This window comes from Notothenia rossii (genome assembly GCF_949606895.1).
Source record: "Notothenia rossii genome assembly, chromosome: 1".
In the NCBI taxonomy this organism is placed as follows: domain Eukaryota; kingdom Metazoa; phylum Chordata; class Actinopteri; order Perciformes; family Nototheniidae; genus Notothenia; species Notothenia rossii.
The window spans coordinates 37,177,832-37,196,817 of NC_136912.1; the positions used below are offsets into that span (position 1 = coordinate 37,177,832).

The following is an 18,986-nucleotide window of genomic DNA, read 5'->3' on the forward strand; positions in this document are numbered from 1 at the left end:
GGCCAAAAATGAATTACGTCTGAATATCTTTATTATTTTTACCACTTTTAATTATTTGTGGGCTCGCACATATACCAAAATAGACTAATGTACACTGCAATAAAGATAAAATGTTACAAGTGAAAAATTAACAAAAGAACCCTTTTTTATTTATCAAACAGTAAATTAATACAATCTTACAAATTTGCGATTTGGAAAATGTTGTTTTATTTACATGTTTCTTTGGAAAAATAATATTGTAAATGATGTACTTTGTAAATTATTTACATCATGCGAAACCATTTTAACCAGTTCAGCTGCATGACTTATGTCAAATTACAGATTTGGCCATTGAAATCCCTGATAGCGGCCTCCCGGTTCAGGGTAAGTCTTCCGTATCTCGGTTACAGCACGCAGGCAGCGGGATTCTGATTTTTGGGCCGAGTACACCCCAGCACCAACGTACAAACTGTCGATAAGCTGTATATCGATACTTCCTAATGAAAAAAAAGTATACAGATTATAAATATATTTGGAGAAAAATAAAATGTTATGTAGTACTATTATGTAGCAATGGTTACAAATTGGCTTATAACATGATATTTGTATTTTACTTGTACAAAATAAATATGAGGTTTTACATGACTGCTTGACAGAATCATAGACCTCTTATATATTTCCTCACATGTGTAGTTGTTTCTTTTCCCAAGCATACATTGAACTTGCATACACAGAAAAAATAAAAGCCAAGCTGTTTTTGACTGCTTGAAAGAGTTTAATGGTATCTTTAAAAGTGTACCATATCTGTAGCGACTAAAAGTATTATATGAAAGCAAAGCTGCAATAGGCAGTTGGGTCAATCAATATTTACTTACTGGTGTAGTGGGCCATCAACTGCTCTGTGTTGTTGTTTGTATTGAAGATACGCTATTTTCAGTGTCCAAACACTGAGACAGCCTTCTCTAAAGCCTGGGTGGCTAATAATGCACCTTGGTTTCTCGTCGGTGTCTTCTATCTGGCAGAGTCCTGCACGGGTCTGATTTTCAAGACCCGCTCCCGCCCCGCACCCGTGACGTGCAGTACCGAACCCGCCCCGCTACCCGCACATATTGCCAATTAGTTCTGCAACCCGACCCGACCCGCCGGCACATGATCCGCAACCCGACCCGAACCCGCATATATAGGCCTATAAGCAGTGACAACGTGCAATTATTAACACACGCAGTTGCATATTTGGCTCAAAAAGCCTGGGATGTTGTTTATTTTCTCCATCTAGGATGACACCAAAAGCCTCCCAGACGTTGGATTTCGCTCTTGAGGAAGAGTTATTGAAAATGCTGTATTCTCCCCTATAGAGAGCTTCACCTCAGCCATTCAGAATGTGGTGCGCTCAGCAGCAGATAGATGCACTGCAGAGGTTATGATTATGCTCGGTAACGCGGAGGAGAGGTCTGAGGATTTAAACATTAAACTAAATTATTATTGTTTAAATATATTTATTATGCAACACCCGCAACCGGACCCGCATCATCTTTGTTTTACCCAGAAGCGAACCCGGAAAAAAGCGTTTGAAAAAATACCACCCGCAAATCACCTTTTTTGCGGGTCACCCGTCGGGTACCCGCGGATACCCGACCCGATGCAGGACTCTGCTATCTGGTCAGTAGGTTGCAAACTGTCTATTTGTTCCATCACCTGCCAGATCTCTCTGCAGCATACACATTCATCTGCAGTGGGCATGCTTTCACAGCATTGACATGTACACCTGAATATTGGTATAACATTAAAAAACAAAACAATATCTGCCGGACGTGTGAGGAACAGATGACAAATTAAGATCGACATTTAGTGCAGGTCAAATTAAATAAAACAGAATTTACCATTCAGTATTGCCGACTCGAGTCTCGCCGGCTGCGGAATCCGCTTCTCTTTCACAAGTTTCTGCCTCGTTGTTCGATTGCTGGGCAGGAGGCTCGTACTTATAAGGCAAGATGCCTTGAAGTGAAAGGCTAGCTGGTTGACTCTCTACTTCTGTAACTGTATCCAGATAACCCACCGAATCTGAGCTTGAATGATCGCTGTCGCTGTCGCTGTCTGAAGTTATCGCGTTGCTTGCCATTCGGACTGATTTGATCAAATGGCAATGTTTGCCACGTGTGACGTCACCGCTCGTTCGGGAGTGATCGGGGGCGTACTCGGCAAACTTCGGAACCAACATCGGTTTTTAACGTATATGTCATTTAATTATGACGAAACTTTAAACATTTTTATTTATTTTTATTCTGGTGATATCTAAACTACATGTTAAAAAACACCTGTGTTAGATGCATTACATGGCCTTTAAAGAAAGTTCAGAAAATGTGATATTAATTTACAAATGAATGAGTTCTTAAAACATGTTCTCATTGTTGCTTAAGTGTTACTTATTTAAACGCACATTGAAAAGAAAACTAATTTAGGGCAAGTAAATTACATAAAAAAGTGCAGAAGAAAGGGAGTCGGAGACGGTGTATTAAGAATGGAGTTCCAATCTTTATTATCCATTAATCTCAAAGAGGTTAGTACATGAACTGCTCTGTATAACAAGCTAGCAGAAATGGCAGCTAAAGCAACTCGTGTTCCCACTAAAGGGTCCGTGTGGCAACACAATAAGAAAGGTGAATTATGATCCAACATGGTGCCACCACAATATCCATATAACGGGAAAAAAATAATTTAACTGATCTTTTTCATTTTTTTTTCTCCAAAAAAACACAATGCTAACAGTGAGCCTCTGAATTACCCACGAGCGAAAAATGCTAACCTATTACTGCACCGAAAATCACTCCAAGCTCCCTTATTATTACATATCCTAGCTGCACATCCAACACATCGTTTATGATCGTAAAGACAGAGAATCTAACGGTGCCAACCTCAACACTGAAAGATACAAACTCGCGACGTTATCAACAAAAATATACATCAAAACAAGTGGCGCTAGGTAGCCCACAACGCTAACATGTCTTACCTTCGTCTTTGTCTCAGGTCTGCCAACACTCACTTTCATGAGCGTGAGAGTCACGCAATCAACCCATATCTCACGCACTCACGCCACACTAGCCTTTTCTCACGATAAGTTTTCGTCCAAGTTTTCGTTCAAGTTTTCGTTCCTTCACTTTAAAAATAAAGTGAAGGAACAGCAAACCCAGCGGTCTACGAAATGAGACTGTCTTCTGGCTGAGTTCAGTAAATTTGGAACGATATTGGGAGATTCTGATTTCACGGATCAATAACTCATGAACAAAACGTTATTCAGACACAAATTACGTCTCCTAAGTACCGTGGTAAGGTTGACAACAAACTACAATCACATTTTGATCAAAAAAAGCCAATACGCGCTGTCCTCCGAGCTGGACACATTACATTGGTCTCTATCCGCAGCCGGAGAAGAAACGAGTTCTCAGGGACCGTCTGCAAAGTGCAACTCCGAAAAAAGAGAATACATATTCAATCACTTTTATACAGCTTATTACTACCAAACTCACTACACACATCAATAGTGTCATACTACAGCAAGGAGTTTGGAAGAATATGCTTTTCAATAATTTTGGGGAATATTTATAATGTAAAATCTTCAATAAATATGGCTGAATAACTTTACTATTATACAGTATATTTCTACCAAACTCACTATTTGCATTGTTGTTGTTAGCATCTGGTTAGCTTAACGGATATTAAAATCTGTTTCTAAAACAAGGAGAGGGAGAGCTCTGTCCTATCAGACTGAGAGATAACTACAGCTCAGTGAGATAAGGGACTCTCTGTTTAGATAGTCTAGTTATCTCAGTGGGTCTCAAACGTTTTGGTCACCATTTATGAGAATAAATGAAAACAGTTATGAAATTCTATATAACAGTAAAGCAAGAATACAGTTTAAAAGGTGAGTGATTTGTAAAATATCCATAAAGAAAAAGAAAATCTGTTTACCATAAATTCATTTTGCTCTCAAAGTGCACCAGGTTGATGCATTTAACTTCAATATTTAAAAAAGTCTTCCCGGGAGTATACTCCCTGATCCCCCTAGAGGAGGTGAGGACCCCCCCTCCCACTTATAAAATAGCACTTTACCTCTGCTTACACCTATATGCTATTTTATATGCTGTGAGCTGATTATCGAGCCTTCACGCCGGGATCCGGAGTCGAGGCTGATCCTCTTGCTGTAGTCCTGTGTCTTGGATCCTGAGTTCTGGATTAAGTCGTGGACTTCGGGTCGTGGCTGAACCTGTCTCTGCGGTCCTGCCTTGGGTCTCGTCATGCTGCTTCCCTGGTGGCTTCCACAGGATTGTAGCTGACATCCTCGTGGATTCATCTTCTTATTAAAGACACATTTCCTAACATTCGGTCTATATGCTGTAAAATGTATTATCTCTTCGATTTACACACGGCATCTATTGCACGTCTGTCCGTCCAGGGAGAGGGATCCCTCCTCTGTTTCTCTCCCTGAGGTTTCTCCCATTTTTCCCCCTTTAAACTGTGGGTTTTTCTCTGGAAGTGTTTCCTTGTACGATGTGAGGGTCTAAGGATAGAGGGTGTCGTTTTTCTCATACTGATATTCTGAACAATCTGTGCTGTTGTATTTGCTCTACTGTAAGTGTCTCTACTGTAGGCTATTTTTATTATATGTAGCCTACAGCAATTTGGCTCGACCTAAAATCGTTTATAAATGTGCTATATAAATAAGATTTGATTTGATTTGATTAATTGTAAGAGTCGCGGGTACACTGTGTATGTGCGTATTCCACTGTAGCGCCCAGTACATTAATGGGAAACCCTAGTTTGTACATTTTCAATACATGTGTAACACTCAAGCGGCAAACTCTGTGGAAGAGCCGGGACGCCAATACGGAAGTGGCACACACTGCAATTCATATATTGGCCAATAGGGACTGACTGCAGAAAGCAGCAATTTCCATAGACCCCCATGTTAAAATGCCCAACTTTACAGCAGAAAAAAACATGTTTCTAACCATTGATGCAATAAATATTATTATGAATATAGTTAGATTCCATCTTCATGATTATGGATCTGTGAGTGAATTGTTTTCTAACACGACCCTTTTATTTATATTAGGTCTTAAAGTGTTTGCATAAATTAGGGCGTGGTCACATTAAGTGATGGCTCTGTGAAGTGACTGCTGCTGTTAGCGTCTTGTCTCTCTACCAGCTGCTCCGTGAAGCTACAGGCACTCTGCCTGTTCAGCTCATCCAGGGAACACAACTTGCCCCCGGCCGTGTTTGTTTGTTCTTCATGCTTATAGATCGGACTATTGTGACTCGCTCTGCGGTTGAAACAGACGGTGCATGAATGCGGTTTTGCGGTAAGTGAAATTTGAGTACTTATTTATGTGTTAATGATTTTAATCCGCTACGTAATTAATGTTACGGCTTGGGTTAGCGTGTAAGCGAGTGGTAGCTACATCGGTGCTAACGATGCTAATAGTAGCCTCAAAGTTAAAATCATAGACTATATTTATAAAGGTTAAAACTAAATAGACAAGTGTTAAGCGTTAAGTGGGATAATACTGTACAACAAACGGCTTCTGTTTGAGGTTGATAAAATAAGTTCATCCTTGTAACTTAGAGAGATGATTATTATGTAGGTAGGAACTATATGCATCGCTAAGGTTAATTTAAATTGGCTAAGCTCAAGTATGTAGACAAGCTAATGTCGAAGTAGTGTATGTGAAATCAACCTCACAACAAGATGTGTGTATATTACAATTATTAATGTCATATTTCAAGATGATTACTTAGATATATTACAATATGGTTGGTTGATCTGGAGTTCTTTATTGAGCTTACACGTTAACATCACAGTCATCTGAAGAACAAACCCAAATTGCCGAATTCCCGAATTGCATTACCAAATTGGTATCAAATAAACAGCAACCATTGGTAACACAACTTCCAAAGTTACAGTCAAATAAAAAGGACCCTGACTCGAACAATACACAATCCAACATGTTCAACAGAAGAGAATCAGTTATATTGTTTGTACACATGGTACTTTACATATATATCTGTTTGTTTAAGGTGTCCAGGTGATGCAGACAGGCAGGACCAGAGAGTGAGAGACAGAACTGGACTCCTCACAGCAGTGAACTTCAGCACAGTTACAAATACTATTTTTTTCATACTGTACAAAGAATCAAGAAAGTATTGACTTTAATACACTGATATACATTCCATTAAACAATACTAGATCACCTACACACCAGTGAAGTTGAGGGGTTTTTCTGTGCAAAAAGTTACATTTAGATGTTAACAAGCAATATGATTTTGTCAGCTTTCTAATTTAATGTATTAAAGGCAAAGATATTTAACACATAGTGAGAACTGCTACTATTTATCTTTCAATATTGTCTGTAAAAAACGTGGTAAAAGTTATTCTTTCAGTGAGACAACAGAGCAAGCTTCTACAGTTGCACTACGTTTTGATAATAGTTCAATATTATTTTGATAATAACATATATTTCAATGTTGATGAACTTCATACTTTTCATTCATAATCTGATTGTCTTTGTAGCTCACTGTTGAAATAAAAAAAAAACATTACAATTACAAAATAATTATATCTACAGCCCCTGAACACACAAACACACCGCTTTCATAAATAACACACTTGTTCTGCAATAATATGTTTTATGTTTCCTGTAATTTTTGTTAGGAAAGGACATGCCTGAAGGACACGAAGTTTTCTCCTTCTCTGAGGGTCAAGAAGAACATCCAAGAGGAAAATTAAAAGCTGATGCTATGAGATTTTAAGACCAGTACACTAAGAAACTACTTTTATTGTAAAAACAGTCAGCTGATCGAATGCACCTATTTCCACATCTACACTCCATCAGCTGATTATTTCTAAGGGTGAGGAGCTTGACGCTTGTGAACTATCAGCAGGAGGGCGGCGGAGCCTCGCTGCGGGGAAGCAGTGTGTGGACCTGTCAGCGTAACTTACATGATGCTTAATTTAACAAACACATTTAAATAATTGGTTTAAACGGCATAATAATAAGGACGATCGTCCGTTCTGTGATTCTCCAGAGCACACATGTTATGATATTAGAGTCATGCAGAGTGAGATGAGGTCGCTGTCCCTTTAAGAGAGAGAGAGAGAGGGGTGTGGCTTGTGCATGTGTGTTTGTGGATGGTAGAGCGACAGTGAGGGAACGTGTGTATGTTTCTGGAAGTGAAACGAGGAAGCAGAAAAACAGAGGTCTGTGATGTATTTTGTGAAACAGAAGAACAGCTAAATAAATGCAACGGCCTCCCAAGAAGAGCTCGCCTCTCTCCAGTCATTTAAGCTAAAGTGGGTTATTGAACCTGAAGCTTGTTGCTTCTGCCCTCCTCGACTACGGTCTGGGAGCCGACAGGAAAGTTCAACACACAGATGGCCAGTCCGCCCCTTTGTAGCATATTATTTAAATGAGAGATGAGCAGATCGCCACTGGGCCTTCAACTAAATACACAGCCACGCAAAAACTGCGGCATTTGTACAGCTCCTTATGGGTAGGCCTACTGCAATTTGTGAAGTGCTTTCCTCCGTGGTGAAACGATCAGCACTGCGGGGCTGCGTTGCGTGCATAGCTTCCTTCCGCAGGTAACGGGGAGACGCGCTCTGGCGGCGGTCTCGTTCAGGATCCAAAAATACAATTTTAATATTTTGCACACTTATTCCACTTATTCCTAGTGTGCCACTGGTTACGGTGCCGCGTGCCAAGGGGTTGCCGACCCCTGCTTTAGACAATAAGAAACATAAAGTTAACTGTTGAGTTGCTCAATTTTTTTAGATTTTCAATACTATTACCAGTGCATGACATTAAGGATTTTGGGAGATGGCCCTGTGGGCCATCTAAGCTAATTTACAGATGGCCCTGAGCCCAATAGAGATTGCCCTGAAGAATGCGTGCGGACGAAATGCCACGAAGGGTTTGGGGGGCCTCCTCCTAGAACATTTTGATTTTTGCAGGTCTTAGATGCTGTCTGGTGCATTCTCTAGACTGAATTATAAGATGAACCAGCACAATATTATATTGTACAATTTCAATTTTATTCTTCATTTCACTTGTTTGTTCTTGTTTGTGTTTGCTCGCTTGCATGCCCTGCATAGCTATAAGAAATACTTAAGTTGTTGGTCAAGACACTTTCCATCTGATAAAGGCAAATGCCTTCATCAGATGTAAAAAAGTAGAACACATTACATTCAGTTGTAACTGCCAAAACAAACATTATTTACACTATTATGGCCCCTGTTAAAAATGTTTGTAATGTTATCCACTGTAAATTGGTCGAACGAATGCCTCCTCATCCGGAAGCTGACCGAGCAGACCCGAGCAGCAGTCGAGAGGAGCCGAGCGCATCCGCGAAGCATAGAAAATGGCGACGTCAGAGTTCCCGTTGGCCGGCAAATCTAAATCTCTTCGGTCAAAATAATTTCCCTTTAGCACAATACCGCTTCAGTTGCGCCACTTATGTGACAGACAAGAAGAGTATGTGACAGACAAGAATAGTCAATTCTAATGTCTAACACTTAATGTGGAGAAAGAGATGTCCTCTATGGGTTGATTGTGCGTTGATCTGTTGGTAATGCCTCGGGGTTCCGGTGGGCATGTAAACAAATGCATAATGCTGCGCTATACTTTGTGGCCTCACCCAGTTGCATAGCGACACTTATTGTTTAGGTGTCTTTTAATAAGCAGGTAGTCCTATCATTAGCTAGATCTGATCAATATGGACATAAACGCGAGTGAAGTCTAATCTGACGGGAGAGAGATCAGCTGCTGCTGACGAGTCGACACGCAGCACTGCATGATCACATGCAGCGGTGAGCGGACAAAACACACAGTTCAGGTTAGAATATCACACGTAGCTGTTTATAATTACCTATCGGGCAACCAGCAGGTGAGGCTTCATTGCCCGAGCTAAATACTAGATGGCCCCGGGCCATCGGGCAGCCCTTAATGTCGAGCCCTGATTACTGTATAACTAATATATCAGGTTAAGAGGCACATTCAAATAAAGATTGGTCTTTAAATACATGTTGTCTTTTGAATTGTTTGTCTAAAGTCAAGGATCTAGAACTGGTACTTAGTTTTAATGATACAGTCTGGTTATTATGCTTTTTGGAGGAGGCCTCAGAGGTATGAGCACTAACTAGCTACCATCACATGTACCTTAGCTTGACTTAAATGTATTAAACGTATAATTAAGTGATATCAAAATATAAATAACTAATGTCATGCAAACATATTAATATTTGCTTGATTCCAGTGTTGAATTTAGCACAATTGCATACAAACCTTAAGGGATTTTAAGATTCTGAAGTACAGGTATTATGCTAAAAACTCAATAACTTAGATTATTCTTTATAGTTTTGCTGAATAGTTTCATGTCCGCTTACCTTAGAAACGTAAAATGCCACGGCAGTGTGCAGATTGGGAGCATGTTCGCTTAGCTTTCCCTTCGATTCTATTGGCTCTAACGATCAGAAAGATATTTCACATGTCAAAATCGAAGAAGGGGGGCCAGAGGTATGGAAAATCCACCCAAATGGCCCCAGAAGAGGTTTTTTTTGCTAAATCTGTCTAAAAAGGTCAAATATCACTTGTTTTGCATCAATCTTGATACAGGGTACTTATTATATGTTATACTTTGGATTCCTAAAGCTTTTAGTCTACTAACCCATCATCCAAGGTTAGTTTTCACTATAAGTACAACATATGTTTTGGACGGACACTATCATTTACAGTTTTTTACCATGTTCAATCTGAATTTTCTTTAAAATAAAAAACATCTCTATTGATTCTAACTTTTCTACATCCAACTGACAGGTTTATCATTACTTTGAGAAAAAAGATTATTAATGTAACCCTCTTAGAAGGGAAGATATGGTCATTTGTTCTGGGAATGTCATTTTCGAGCCTGAAACCTGAATAACAGGCTTGGGGCTTAGGAGGTTGTGGGACCTGCACATTACATCACGGTATCATCTGCATACAAATGTAAAGTGGCTTCATCGACATTTTCACCTAAACTATTGATATATAATAAAAGTGGACCTAAAACAGAACCTTGGGGAACACCATTAGCAATGTTCAACCACTCAGAAGACAGCCCATCAAAGTGAACACATTGGGACCTTTCAGAGAGGTAGTTCACAAACCACCCCACTGCATGGCTGGATATGCCAATACTGAGTAGCCTCTGCTTCAAAATGCGATGATCGACGGTATCAAACGCTTTGGAAAGGTCAATAAATAGAGCTGCACAACTCTGCTTATTATCTAAAATTCTCGTAATATCATTCACCACTTTCATTGTCGCAGTGATGGTGCTGTGTTTCTTTCTGAAACCTGACTGATGTTTAGACAGGGTATCATTTTTACATAAAAACTCCTTTACTTGTTCACTCACTAGTGCACCTTCGCCAGAACTGACAATTTAGAGATTGGCCTATAGTTATTTAAAATAGTTGCCTCCCCTCCTTTTAGCAAAGGCAAGACATAAGCTGACTTCCATACTTTTGGAATTACATTTGTGTTGAGGGAGAGGTTAAATAGAGAAGTAAGAGGTGGAGCAATAAAATCTGCAGCTATCTTTAAAAAGAAAGGTTCTACGTTGTCCGTGCCAGCCGGTTTCTTAGGATCTAACTTAGATAATGCTTCATGAACAACATTAACAGTAAAAGGAGTAAAACTGAAAGGGTTTTCTCACATTGTTCAGAGTCACGGATTGGTGTGTTCACAGAAGCAGAGTTAGTCACAGAATCAAACAGAGAACCGCAGGACACAAAATGCTCATTAAAGCAATTTAGCATAGTAGCCCTGTCCGATATAGTGCCAGATGCTGTGGTAAGGCAAGGAGGTAGCTCATTTCGGATCTCACCAGTGGAGATCGATTTTATGGCTTTCCAAAATGTCCTAGGATTATTTAGGTTTTCTGTGGTTACTGACAAATAGTACTTTGACTTAGCACTTTTGACATTTGAAGTGAAGCTATTCCTTAGCTGCCTAAAATGCAGCCATTCTACCTCTGAGCCTGATTTCCTAGCCTTTGCCCAGGCCTTGTTTCTTTCATGCAGGAGACTGGACAGTTCAGCAGAAAACCAAGGATTGTCTCGTCCCTTTACTCTAAATGTACGCAGGGGTGCATGTCTATCAATGATCTCCATAAAACCAAGATAAAAATAAGACCATGCAGTTTCTACATCAGCAAACAGATCGATTTTCCCCCGTCCCGATTGTAGAGCCGATGAATGGGAGTCAGAGACGGTATGTTCAGTATGGAACTCCACACTTTATTATCCAAATATCAAGACAAGGGGAGTACACTTGTAAATCATCGTATAGAGAGAAAAAACTTTTCAGTAGTCTAAATGTTAAACAGCTAATTAATGAGCCAACTCGTATTACTCTTAGAACCCAATTTCTGCTTGACTGAATACTTGGGTCATATCCTGACAGAATCTTAAAAGCTGGTGTCATGTCGGATTGCTTCAGTGATCATTCAATTGTTTATTGCGTATGGAACATCAAACTAATTGAATTACCTCCAAAACTAGTCAAAATCAGACAATATACAAAATTGAATGTTGATTTATTTATTGATGATGTTGTTGCCCTTAATTGGGACAGATTTCAACTTATACCTTTTGTACAAGATGCCTGGGATTTTCTGCATAAAGAGCTCACTGATGTCATGAACAAACATGCACCTGTGAGAACGGTTAAGGTCAAAGGTCAACATCTCCCTTGGATCAATTCTGAACTCATCAGTCTCTTTAGGGAAAGGGATAAAGCATGGTCGATATATCGTCATTCAAGAACTATAGCCGATTGGGAAGTATACAGGCATCTTCTACAAATCTGAGTAAAACCAAAACTCGAAATGCTAAATCGAACTACTATAAAGAATCTCTCGCATCGGACTTTAAGAATCCCAAGCAATTTTGGACAAAAAAAAAATCTGTTTTAAATAAATCAGGTAAACATTCAATTAATAAAATAAGAACTGCTGATACAATAATTCATGACCCATTATCCATTGACCAAATATTTAATCAGCATTTCGCTAATGTATGTTCCACACTACTTTCTGACTCCTATTTGACGACTGGTATTTCTAATAGTAACTCATACTGCAACAGTTATTTTTCTTTTAAGAAGATTCTACCACACAAAGTTCATAATGCTATCACAGAATTAAAAGTGGATGGTAGTGCAGGACTCGATGGTATAGAAAACCAGTTCATAAAATTGGTGTCCAATATTCTCATGTACCCACTTGCTGATTTGTTCAACCTGTCTTTGTCCACCTGTGAGTTATTATTACTCCAATTTCCAATTAATTGGAAATGTGCATGCATCATTCCACTGCATAAAGGTGGTCATTTACTTGATACAAATAATTATAGACCAATCTCTATAATCTGCTCTATTTCCAAAGTTTTGGAGAAAATAATTTATAATCATCTGTCACATTATCTCAATACTTATATTTTATCTCCGGTTCAATCTGGTTTCAGGCCTAATCACTCCACAACAACTGCCCTACTTAAATTTACGAATGACTTGTTCCTTGTGCAGATGAAGGTGAACTCACAGGTGCCATTTTTATTGACTTGACAAAAGCCTTTGATCTCGTTGATCGATATCTGCTCTTGGATAAACTTCACGGCATTGGCCTTTCTAATAATACAGTGTTATGGTTTAACTCGTACCTTCACAGTAGAAAGCAATGTGTGGTTGTTCATGGAAAACAGTCTGACCTGTTGATCCAACAAAAGGGTGTACCCCAAGGATCAACTCTGGGCCCACTTCTGTTCTCTATTCACATAAATGATTTATTTTCTTGTCTAATTAATTGTTGTACTCACCTTTATGCTGATGACACTCTCATATATACATCTAAATCGTATCTTTCACAAATTCAGATCTCTCTTCAATCAGATTTTAATATCTTACAGGACTGGCTATCACAATAAACTACTGCTTAACAAAACAAAATCTAATACCATGGTCGAGGCAGAAGCTCAAATCCAAACCTAATGTAGTAATAACATGTAAGGATGGCACTTCTCTGCATAAAGTTGATAGCTTTAAATATCTTGGTGTATGGCTAGACTCTGAACTTTCATTTAAACTACATATAAAGCATGTAATACAAAAGGTCCATTACGGAATCGGTGTTTTACACCGCTCTCGCAATTGTTTTACGCTCAGTGTCCGAAAGAGAATTGCTTCTCAACTTATTCTTCCGATTATGGACTATTGTGATGTTGTCTACCAAAATGCACATAAATCAGATCTTGCTCCACTCAACATAGCCTACAGCAGACTATGCAGATTTGTTCTTGGTTGTCCTTTTCGTACACATCACTGCACAATGTATAACCAACTTAAATGGCCTTCTTTAAATGTAAGAAGACACACGCATTGGCTTCAGCTGATATTTAAATGCATTTATCTTAACTATCCCCCTTATTTAAAGCAGTATTTCGTACCCTACTCGTCAAATCATCAAGTTAGACATTCTGTTCAGATAGATTTCTCTGTCCCCTCTGCAAACAAATTGATTGGCAGAAGAGCGTTCATTTTCAAAGCCCCAACAGACTGGTGTTACGCAGAGTGAAGCAGGTAGGACCCAAACGCCGATTACACTTGACGATACCTTTATTTCAAGGACTTTAAATAAACTTGGACAAACAAAACACTCTTCGGTGAACTGGGTCACATACAAAAGAAGCACCAACACTGAACACAGGAAGAGACTAAATACAGGGAGGGGTAATCATAAGACGAGAAACAGCCGGGCAGGGGAGGAGAAACACAAGGGCCATAGGTGAACACAATCAGATAACTAGACACACCATGGAAACTAATGACAAGAGGAAAAACACAGGGAAAAGGACCAGACAATAACCCAGAGGAAAACATGACATGGAAAACAGCAAAAACACCCAAACCTACAACCGTGACAGGAACTTAGGAGTGTGACATAACCCCCCCCCTCAAGGGACGGATCCCAGACGTCCCAAAAAACAAAGTCCAGCAGGGTGGCTGGAGGGGGTCTGGAGGACGGGTGGAGGGCGGACGGCCCGGGGGCAAGGCAGAGAACAAGGTGGGGAACTCGGGCGGACGGCCCGGGGGCAAGGCAGAGTTCAAAAAGGGGAACTCGGGCGGACGGCCCAGGGGCAAGGCAGAGTTCGAGGAGGGGGTCTTGGGGCGGACGGCCCGGGGGCAAGGCAGAGTTCGAGGAGGGGGTCTCGGGCGGACGGCCCGGGGGCAAGACAGAGTTCGAGGAGGGGTGAAGACCACAGTGGGCGAACTCAGGGGACCGGGCTCGAGGGCGAAGACCGGACAGCTCCGGAGGCCGGACAGGAGCCGGTGTCGGCAAGATCCCCCACGGAAGAGGACACAGGGCCGGCAGGACCCCCGGCAGGAGAGCAGTCGGCGGAACCTCCAACGGCACGGGACATAGGGTTGGCAGGACCCCCGGCAGAAGAGTAGTCTGCGGGACATCCAACGTGACAAGACATGGAGTTGGCAGGACCCCCGGCAGAAGAGTAGTCTGCGGGACCTCCAACGGCTCAGGACATGGGGTTGGCAGGACCCCCGGCAGAAGAGTAGTCTGCGGGACCTCCAACGGGACAAGGCATGGAGTTAGCAGGACCCCCGGCAGAAGAGTAGTCTGCGGGACCTCCAACGGCACAGGACATGGGGTTGGCAGGACCCCCAGCGGAACCTCCAACGGCACTTGAGTAGGGACTTGAGTGGGAACTTGAGAGGAAACTTGAGAGTTGGCTTGAGAGGGATCTCGAGAGGGAACTTGAACGTAGACTCGAGAGGAGACTTGAGAGTTGACTTGAGAGATGACTTGAGAGGGATCTTGAGAGGGAACTTGTATGGAGACTTGAGAGGTGACTTGAGAGGCGACTCGGGTAGGAACTTGAGAGGAGACTTGAGAGGGAACACAGGAGGATACTTGAGAGGGAACTCAAGAGGAGACTTGAGAGGTGACTTGAGAGGGGACTCGGGTAGGAACTTGAGAGGAGACTTGAGAGGGGACTCGAGAAGAGACTCGAGAGGGGACCTGAGAGGGAACTCGAGAGAGGGCTTGAGAGGGAACTCGAGAGGGAACTCGATAGGATACTTGAGAGTTGACTTGAGAGGTGACTCGGGTAGGAACTTGAGGAGACTGGAGAGGGGACATGAGCAGGGACTTGAGAAGAGACTTGAGAGGACACTTGACAGGGAATTCGAGAGGGAACTCGAGAGGAGACTTGAGAGGGGACTTGAGAGGGGACTCGAGAGGATACTTGAGAAGTATCTTGAAAGGGGACTCGAGAGGGGACTCGAGAGGTAGCTCGAGAGGAGACTTGAGAGGGAACTGGAGAGGAGAATTGAGACGGTTGGTTCGCCAACAGAACACGAGGTGCTGGCGTCGGCCGGTACGCCGACAGGAGACAGGGAGCTGGCGTCGGTCGGAGACCCAACAGGAGACGAGGTGCTGGAGTCGGCTGGTACGCCGACAGGACTCGGGGAGCTGGCGTTGGCCGGTACGCCGACAGGACTCGGGGAGCTGGCGTTGGCCGGTAAGCCAGTCCAGGAGCCGAAACTCGAGTCGGGACCATGGCTACTGGGGCCGGATCTGTAACCGGAACCATGGCTGCTGGGGCCGGAACCAGGGCTGGAACCATGGTTGCCGGGGCCAGGACTGGGGCTGGAACCATGGCTCTTGGGGCTCGGGCTGCTAGCCTGGCCTTGCGACTCCTTCTCTTAGCAGCCGCCTGAAGGCTCCGTGGAACTCCATAAGCCAGATGAGTTCCAGAAAATGACTCCTGGACAGGAGCAGGAACTGGGGCAGAAGCACGGGTTGACTCCAGACGGAACCCACCGAGGCGTATGGTGCCTGGTTGGGAATTGGGTGACAGGGAGCTAGCATGCCTGGGGCTAGCAGGCCGGGAATCACACACCGAGAGGATATTTGAAATCCAGCCAGGTAAGAATTTCACCAAACCTGGTTTCTCTATAGCCATCTGGTGCGCCTCTGACAACACAGCCTCCCGCTGCTGAACTCCGGGTGCTCTCTTCCATCGATCCGAGCAGTTAGCCAAAAAAAAGGAAAAATTCAATAATTCCAGCTCGAGCGGATCTGCTGGGCCCATTTCTTGGTTGGTGCTTTCTGTTACGCAGAGTGAAGCAGGTAGGACCCAAACGCAGATTGCACTTGACGATACCTTTATTTCAAGGACTTTAAATACACTTGGACAAACAAAACACTCTTCGGTGAACTGGGTCACATACAAAAGACGCACCAACACTGAACACAGGAAGAGAGAGGACTAAATACAGGGAGGGGTAATCATAAGACGAGAAACAGCCGGGCAGGGGAGGAGAAACACAAGGGCCACAGGTGAACACAATCAGATAACTAGACACACCAGGGAAACTAATGACAAGAGGAAAAACACAGGGAAAAGGATCAGGCAATAACCCAGAGGAAAACATGACATGGAAAACAGCAAAAACACCCAAACCTACAAAACTACAACCGTGACATGAACTTAGGAGTGGGACAACTGGAATACTTGACCTGCTGCTATTAGATCTCTTACATCATTGGGTATATTTAAACATGCATTGTTATCTCACTTTCAACTGGTCTGTACTTGTTAACTTATTAACTGATATTGATGAAACTGATTTGCTCGACTGTCTCAAATTGTAATGATTGTGTGCATTGCTTGAATTTTACTTAACAGACTGTATGTGGTTTGTCTTGTGTGTCATGTTTTGCATTTTGTCTTTTTGTTTATGTATGTCTGTAAGTTGTTGCTATTGTCGGGACCCCCTTGAAAACGAGATGGTGCATCTCAAGGGGTTTATCCCAATGAATAAAAATGTCTATATACACTTAATGCTACTGAATGTCAAGCTAGCATGAATGACAACAACCCCGGTACCCTCAATAACGGGTCTGAGTTGCAACAGAATAATCCCAACGGTGAATTATGTCCTATCACGTGTCACCACACAAGCCCCCCCAGAATTCACCAATAAACAAAGTCAGCGTGGCGGGGAGGAACGACAGGTTGACTCCTGAGCACGGGAGCTGGAAAAACGACCTCTGCATGGGCGGCCTCCGGAAGAGGCGAGACCGGAACAACGGGTCTCAATTCAGTGAACGGGATCAAGGCCGGGAAGACCGAGAGGGAGAAGTTGGCCGGTTACTACATTTCACAAAAAATACAGGGCCTTGTGAAAAATGGAAAGGAACAGTTGAAGGAAACTGCTTAAAAATATGAAATAATGGGTGCTTTGAAAATGTTTTCAAATGTGTGTTAATGTTCATTGTGTGTTATAAATTATTTTCCTGCTTCTAATAATTTAATGTATGAGTATTTATTTACAGACAATACATTCTATACATTCTGGTACCTTTCTGGTAAGGTAGGTGCTCTGATCTGAAATGATAGATGTTCATTGAGCTACTGGGTACTCACTGGGTGAGAGTGTTTCATCATCATATATGACCAGTTTAACCATCAAGTAATCCCAGTTAAAGTTCTATTCAAGATCATACCAGTCTGACCAGCTAATGGTGACCAGCTAGACCACTGTGACCACTAGCTAAACCAGCTAAACCAGCTATCCCGACCAGCTAATGGTAACCAGCTAGACCACTGTGACCAAACCAGCTATCCTGACCAGCTAGACCACTGTGACCACCAGCTTTTACCAGCTATCCCGACCAGCTAATGGTAACCAGCTAGACCACTGTGACCACCAGCTTTTACCAGCTAAACCGACCAGCTAATGGTGACCAGCTAGACCACTGTTACCAAACCATCCTGACCAGCTAAAGTGTCCAAAACCCCTCTTAACCAGCCAACTAATCCAGCATAATATTGTCTGGCTGTTCAGGCTGGTTTACCAGCCTAACCAGACCAGCCTTGTTGGTCTAAGCTGGTTTTTTTTTCAGCAGGATGTGCAGTCATGTGTGCAGCCATGTGCAAAATATAGTCCGATATTGACTTGTTGAAAAAAATCTTATCTGTGCTTCTCTAAATGTAGATATAGATAGATAAGAATATATAAATATAAACATATATATAAATATACACATATACATACCTGAACTACCACACTGCAGATATTTCCATCCCCTCTCCTCCAGGTATCTGGAACAGTTTGGGCTTGATTCTCACCAGGCCCGAGACATTGGGCTCCATGTCAGTGATTTCCCTATTTATGTTCAAATTCAACAACATCACGATGCTGCTATGCATAATTTGGTTATCCCTTTGAGCAGGGGTGCCCACACTTTTTTGGCTGGTGAGCCACTTTTGAAATGACCAGCTCACCGAGGTCTACCAACCAAAAATAAAATCCCAAATTGCAAGGGTTGCTGATAAGATGTTTTATTTATACATGGGAGAACTAAAATAGGGCTGCAACAAACGACTAATTTGATAATCGATTAATCTATCGATTAATGAAACGATTAATCGACTATTCGGACTATTACTGTATGCCTTGCACAATTTCTTAAACGCTTTTATTTAGCCATTAACTTTTAGATTTAGCTTGAGGTTGTTTTAGGCATGTGGAAACTAACAATGAAGACAATAAAGATGAATACTTGATTCAAAAATACATATATTATTCAATTAACTTAACAAATTGTGAACAAAATTAACATTGCTTTTTATTTAAATTGAATAAATAATGTTTCACATCAAAAGAAACAACAATGTTTTAACAAATCGTATTAAATAATGTGATGACAGAATTGTAAACAGAATAGCTGAAACTTTAACAAAATAAATAACTCAGTTACCTGTAATCATTAACCCATGTTTGTATCATTGAGTTAACTCCGTGTGTTGCTGCTAGCATACATAGCACCTGACGTGGTAACGTTACTCGTGGATGGAGCTACAGAGCTACTAGAAAGACAGTCGAACCTGG

At 41.8% G+C, this 18,986-nt stretch overlaps 1 long non-coding RNA gene across 1 annotated transcript; it reads left to right on the forward strand.

Moving 5' to 3' along the window:
* Positions 1 to 5,172: 5,172 nt before the first annotated feature.
* On the forward strand, positions 5,173 to 7,695 carry LOC307023010. The gene is made up of 3 exons (XR_013803564.1): positions 5,173 to 5,336; positions 6,052 to 6,130; positions 6,686 to 7,695. It is a non-coding gene; the product is annotated as an uncharacterized lncRNA (long non-coding RNA).
* Positions 7,696 to 18,986: the final 11,291 nt, after the last annotated feature.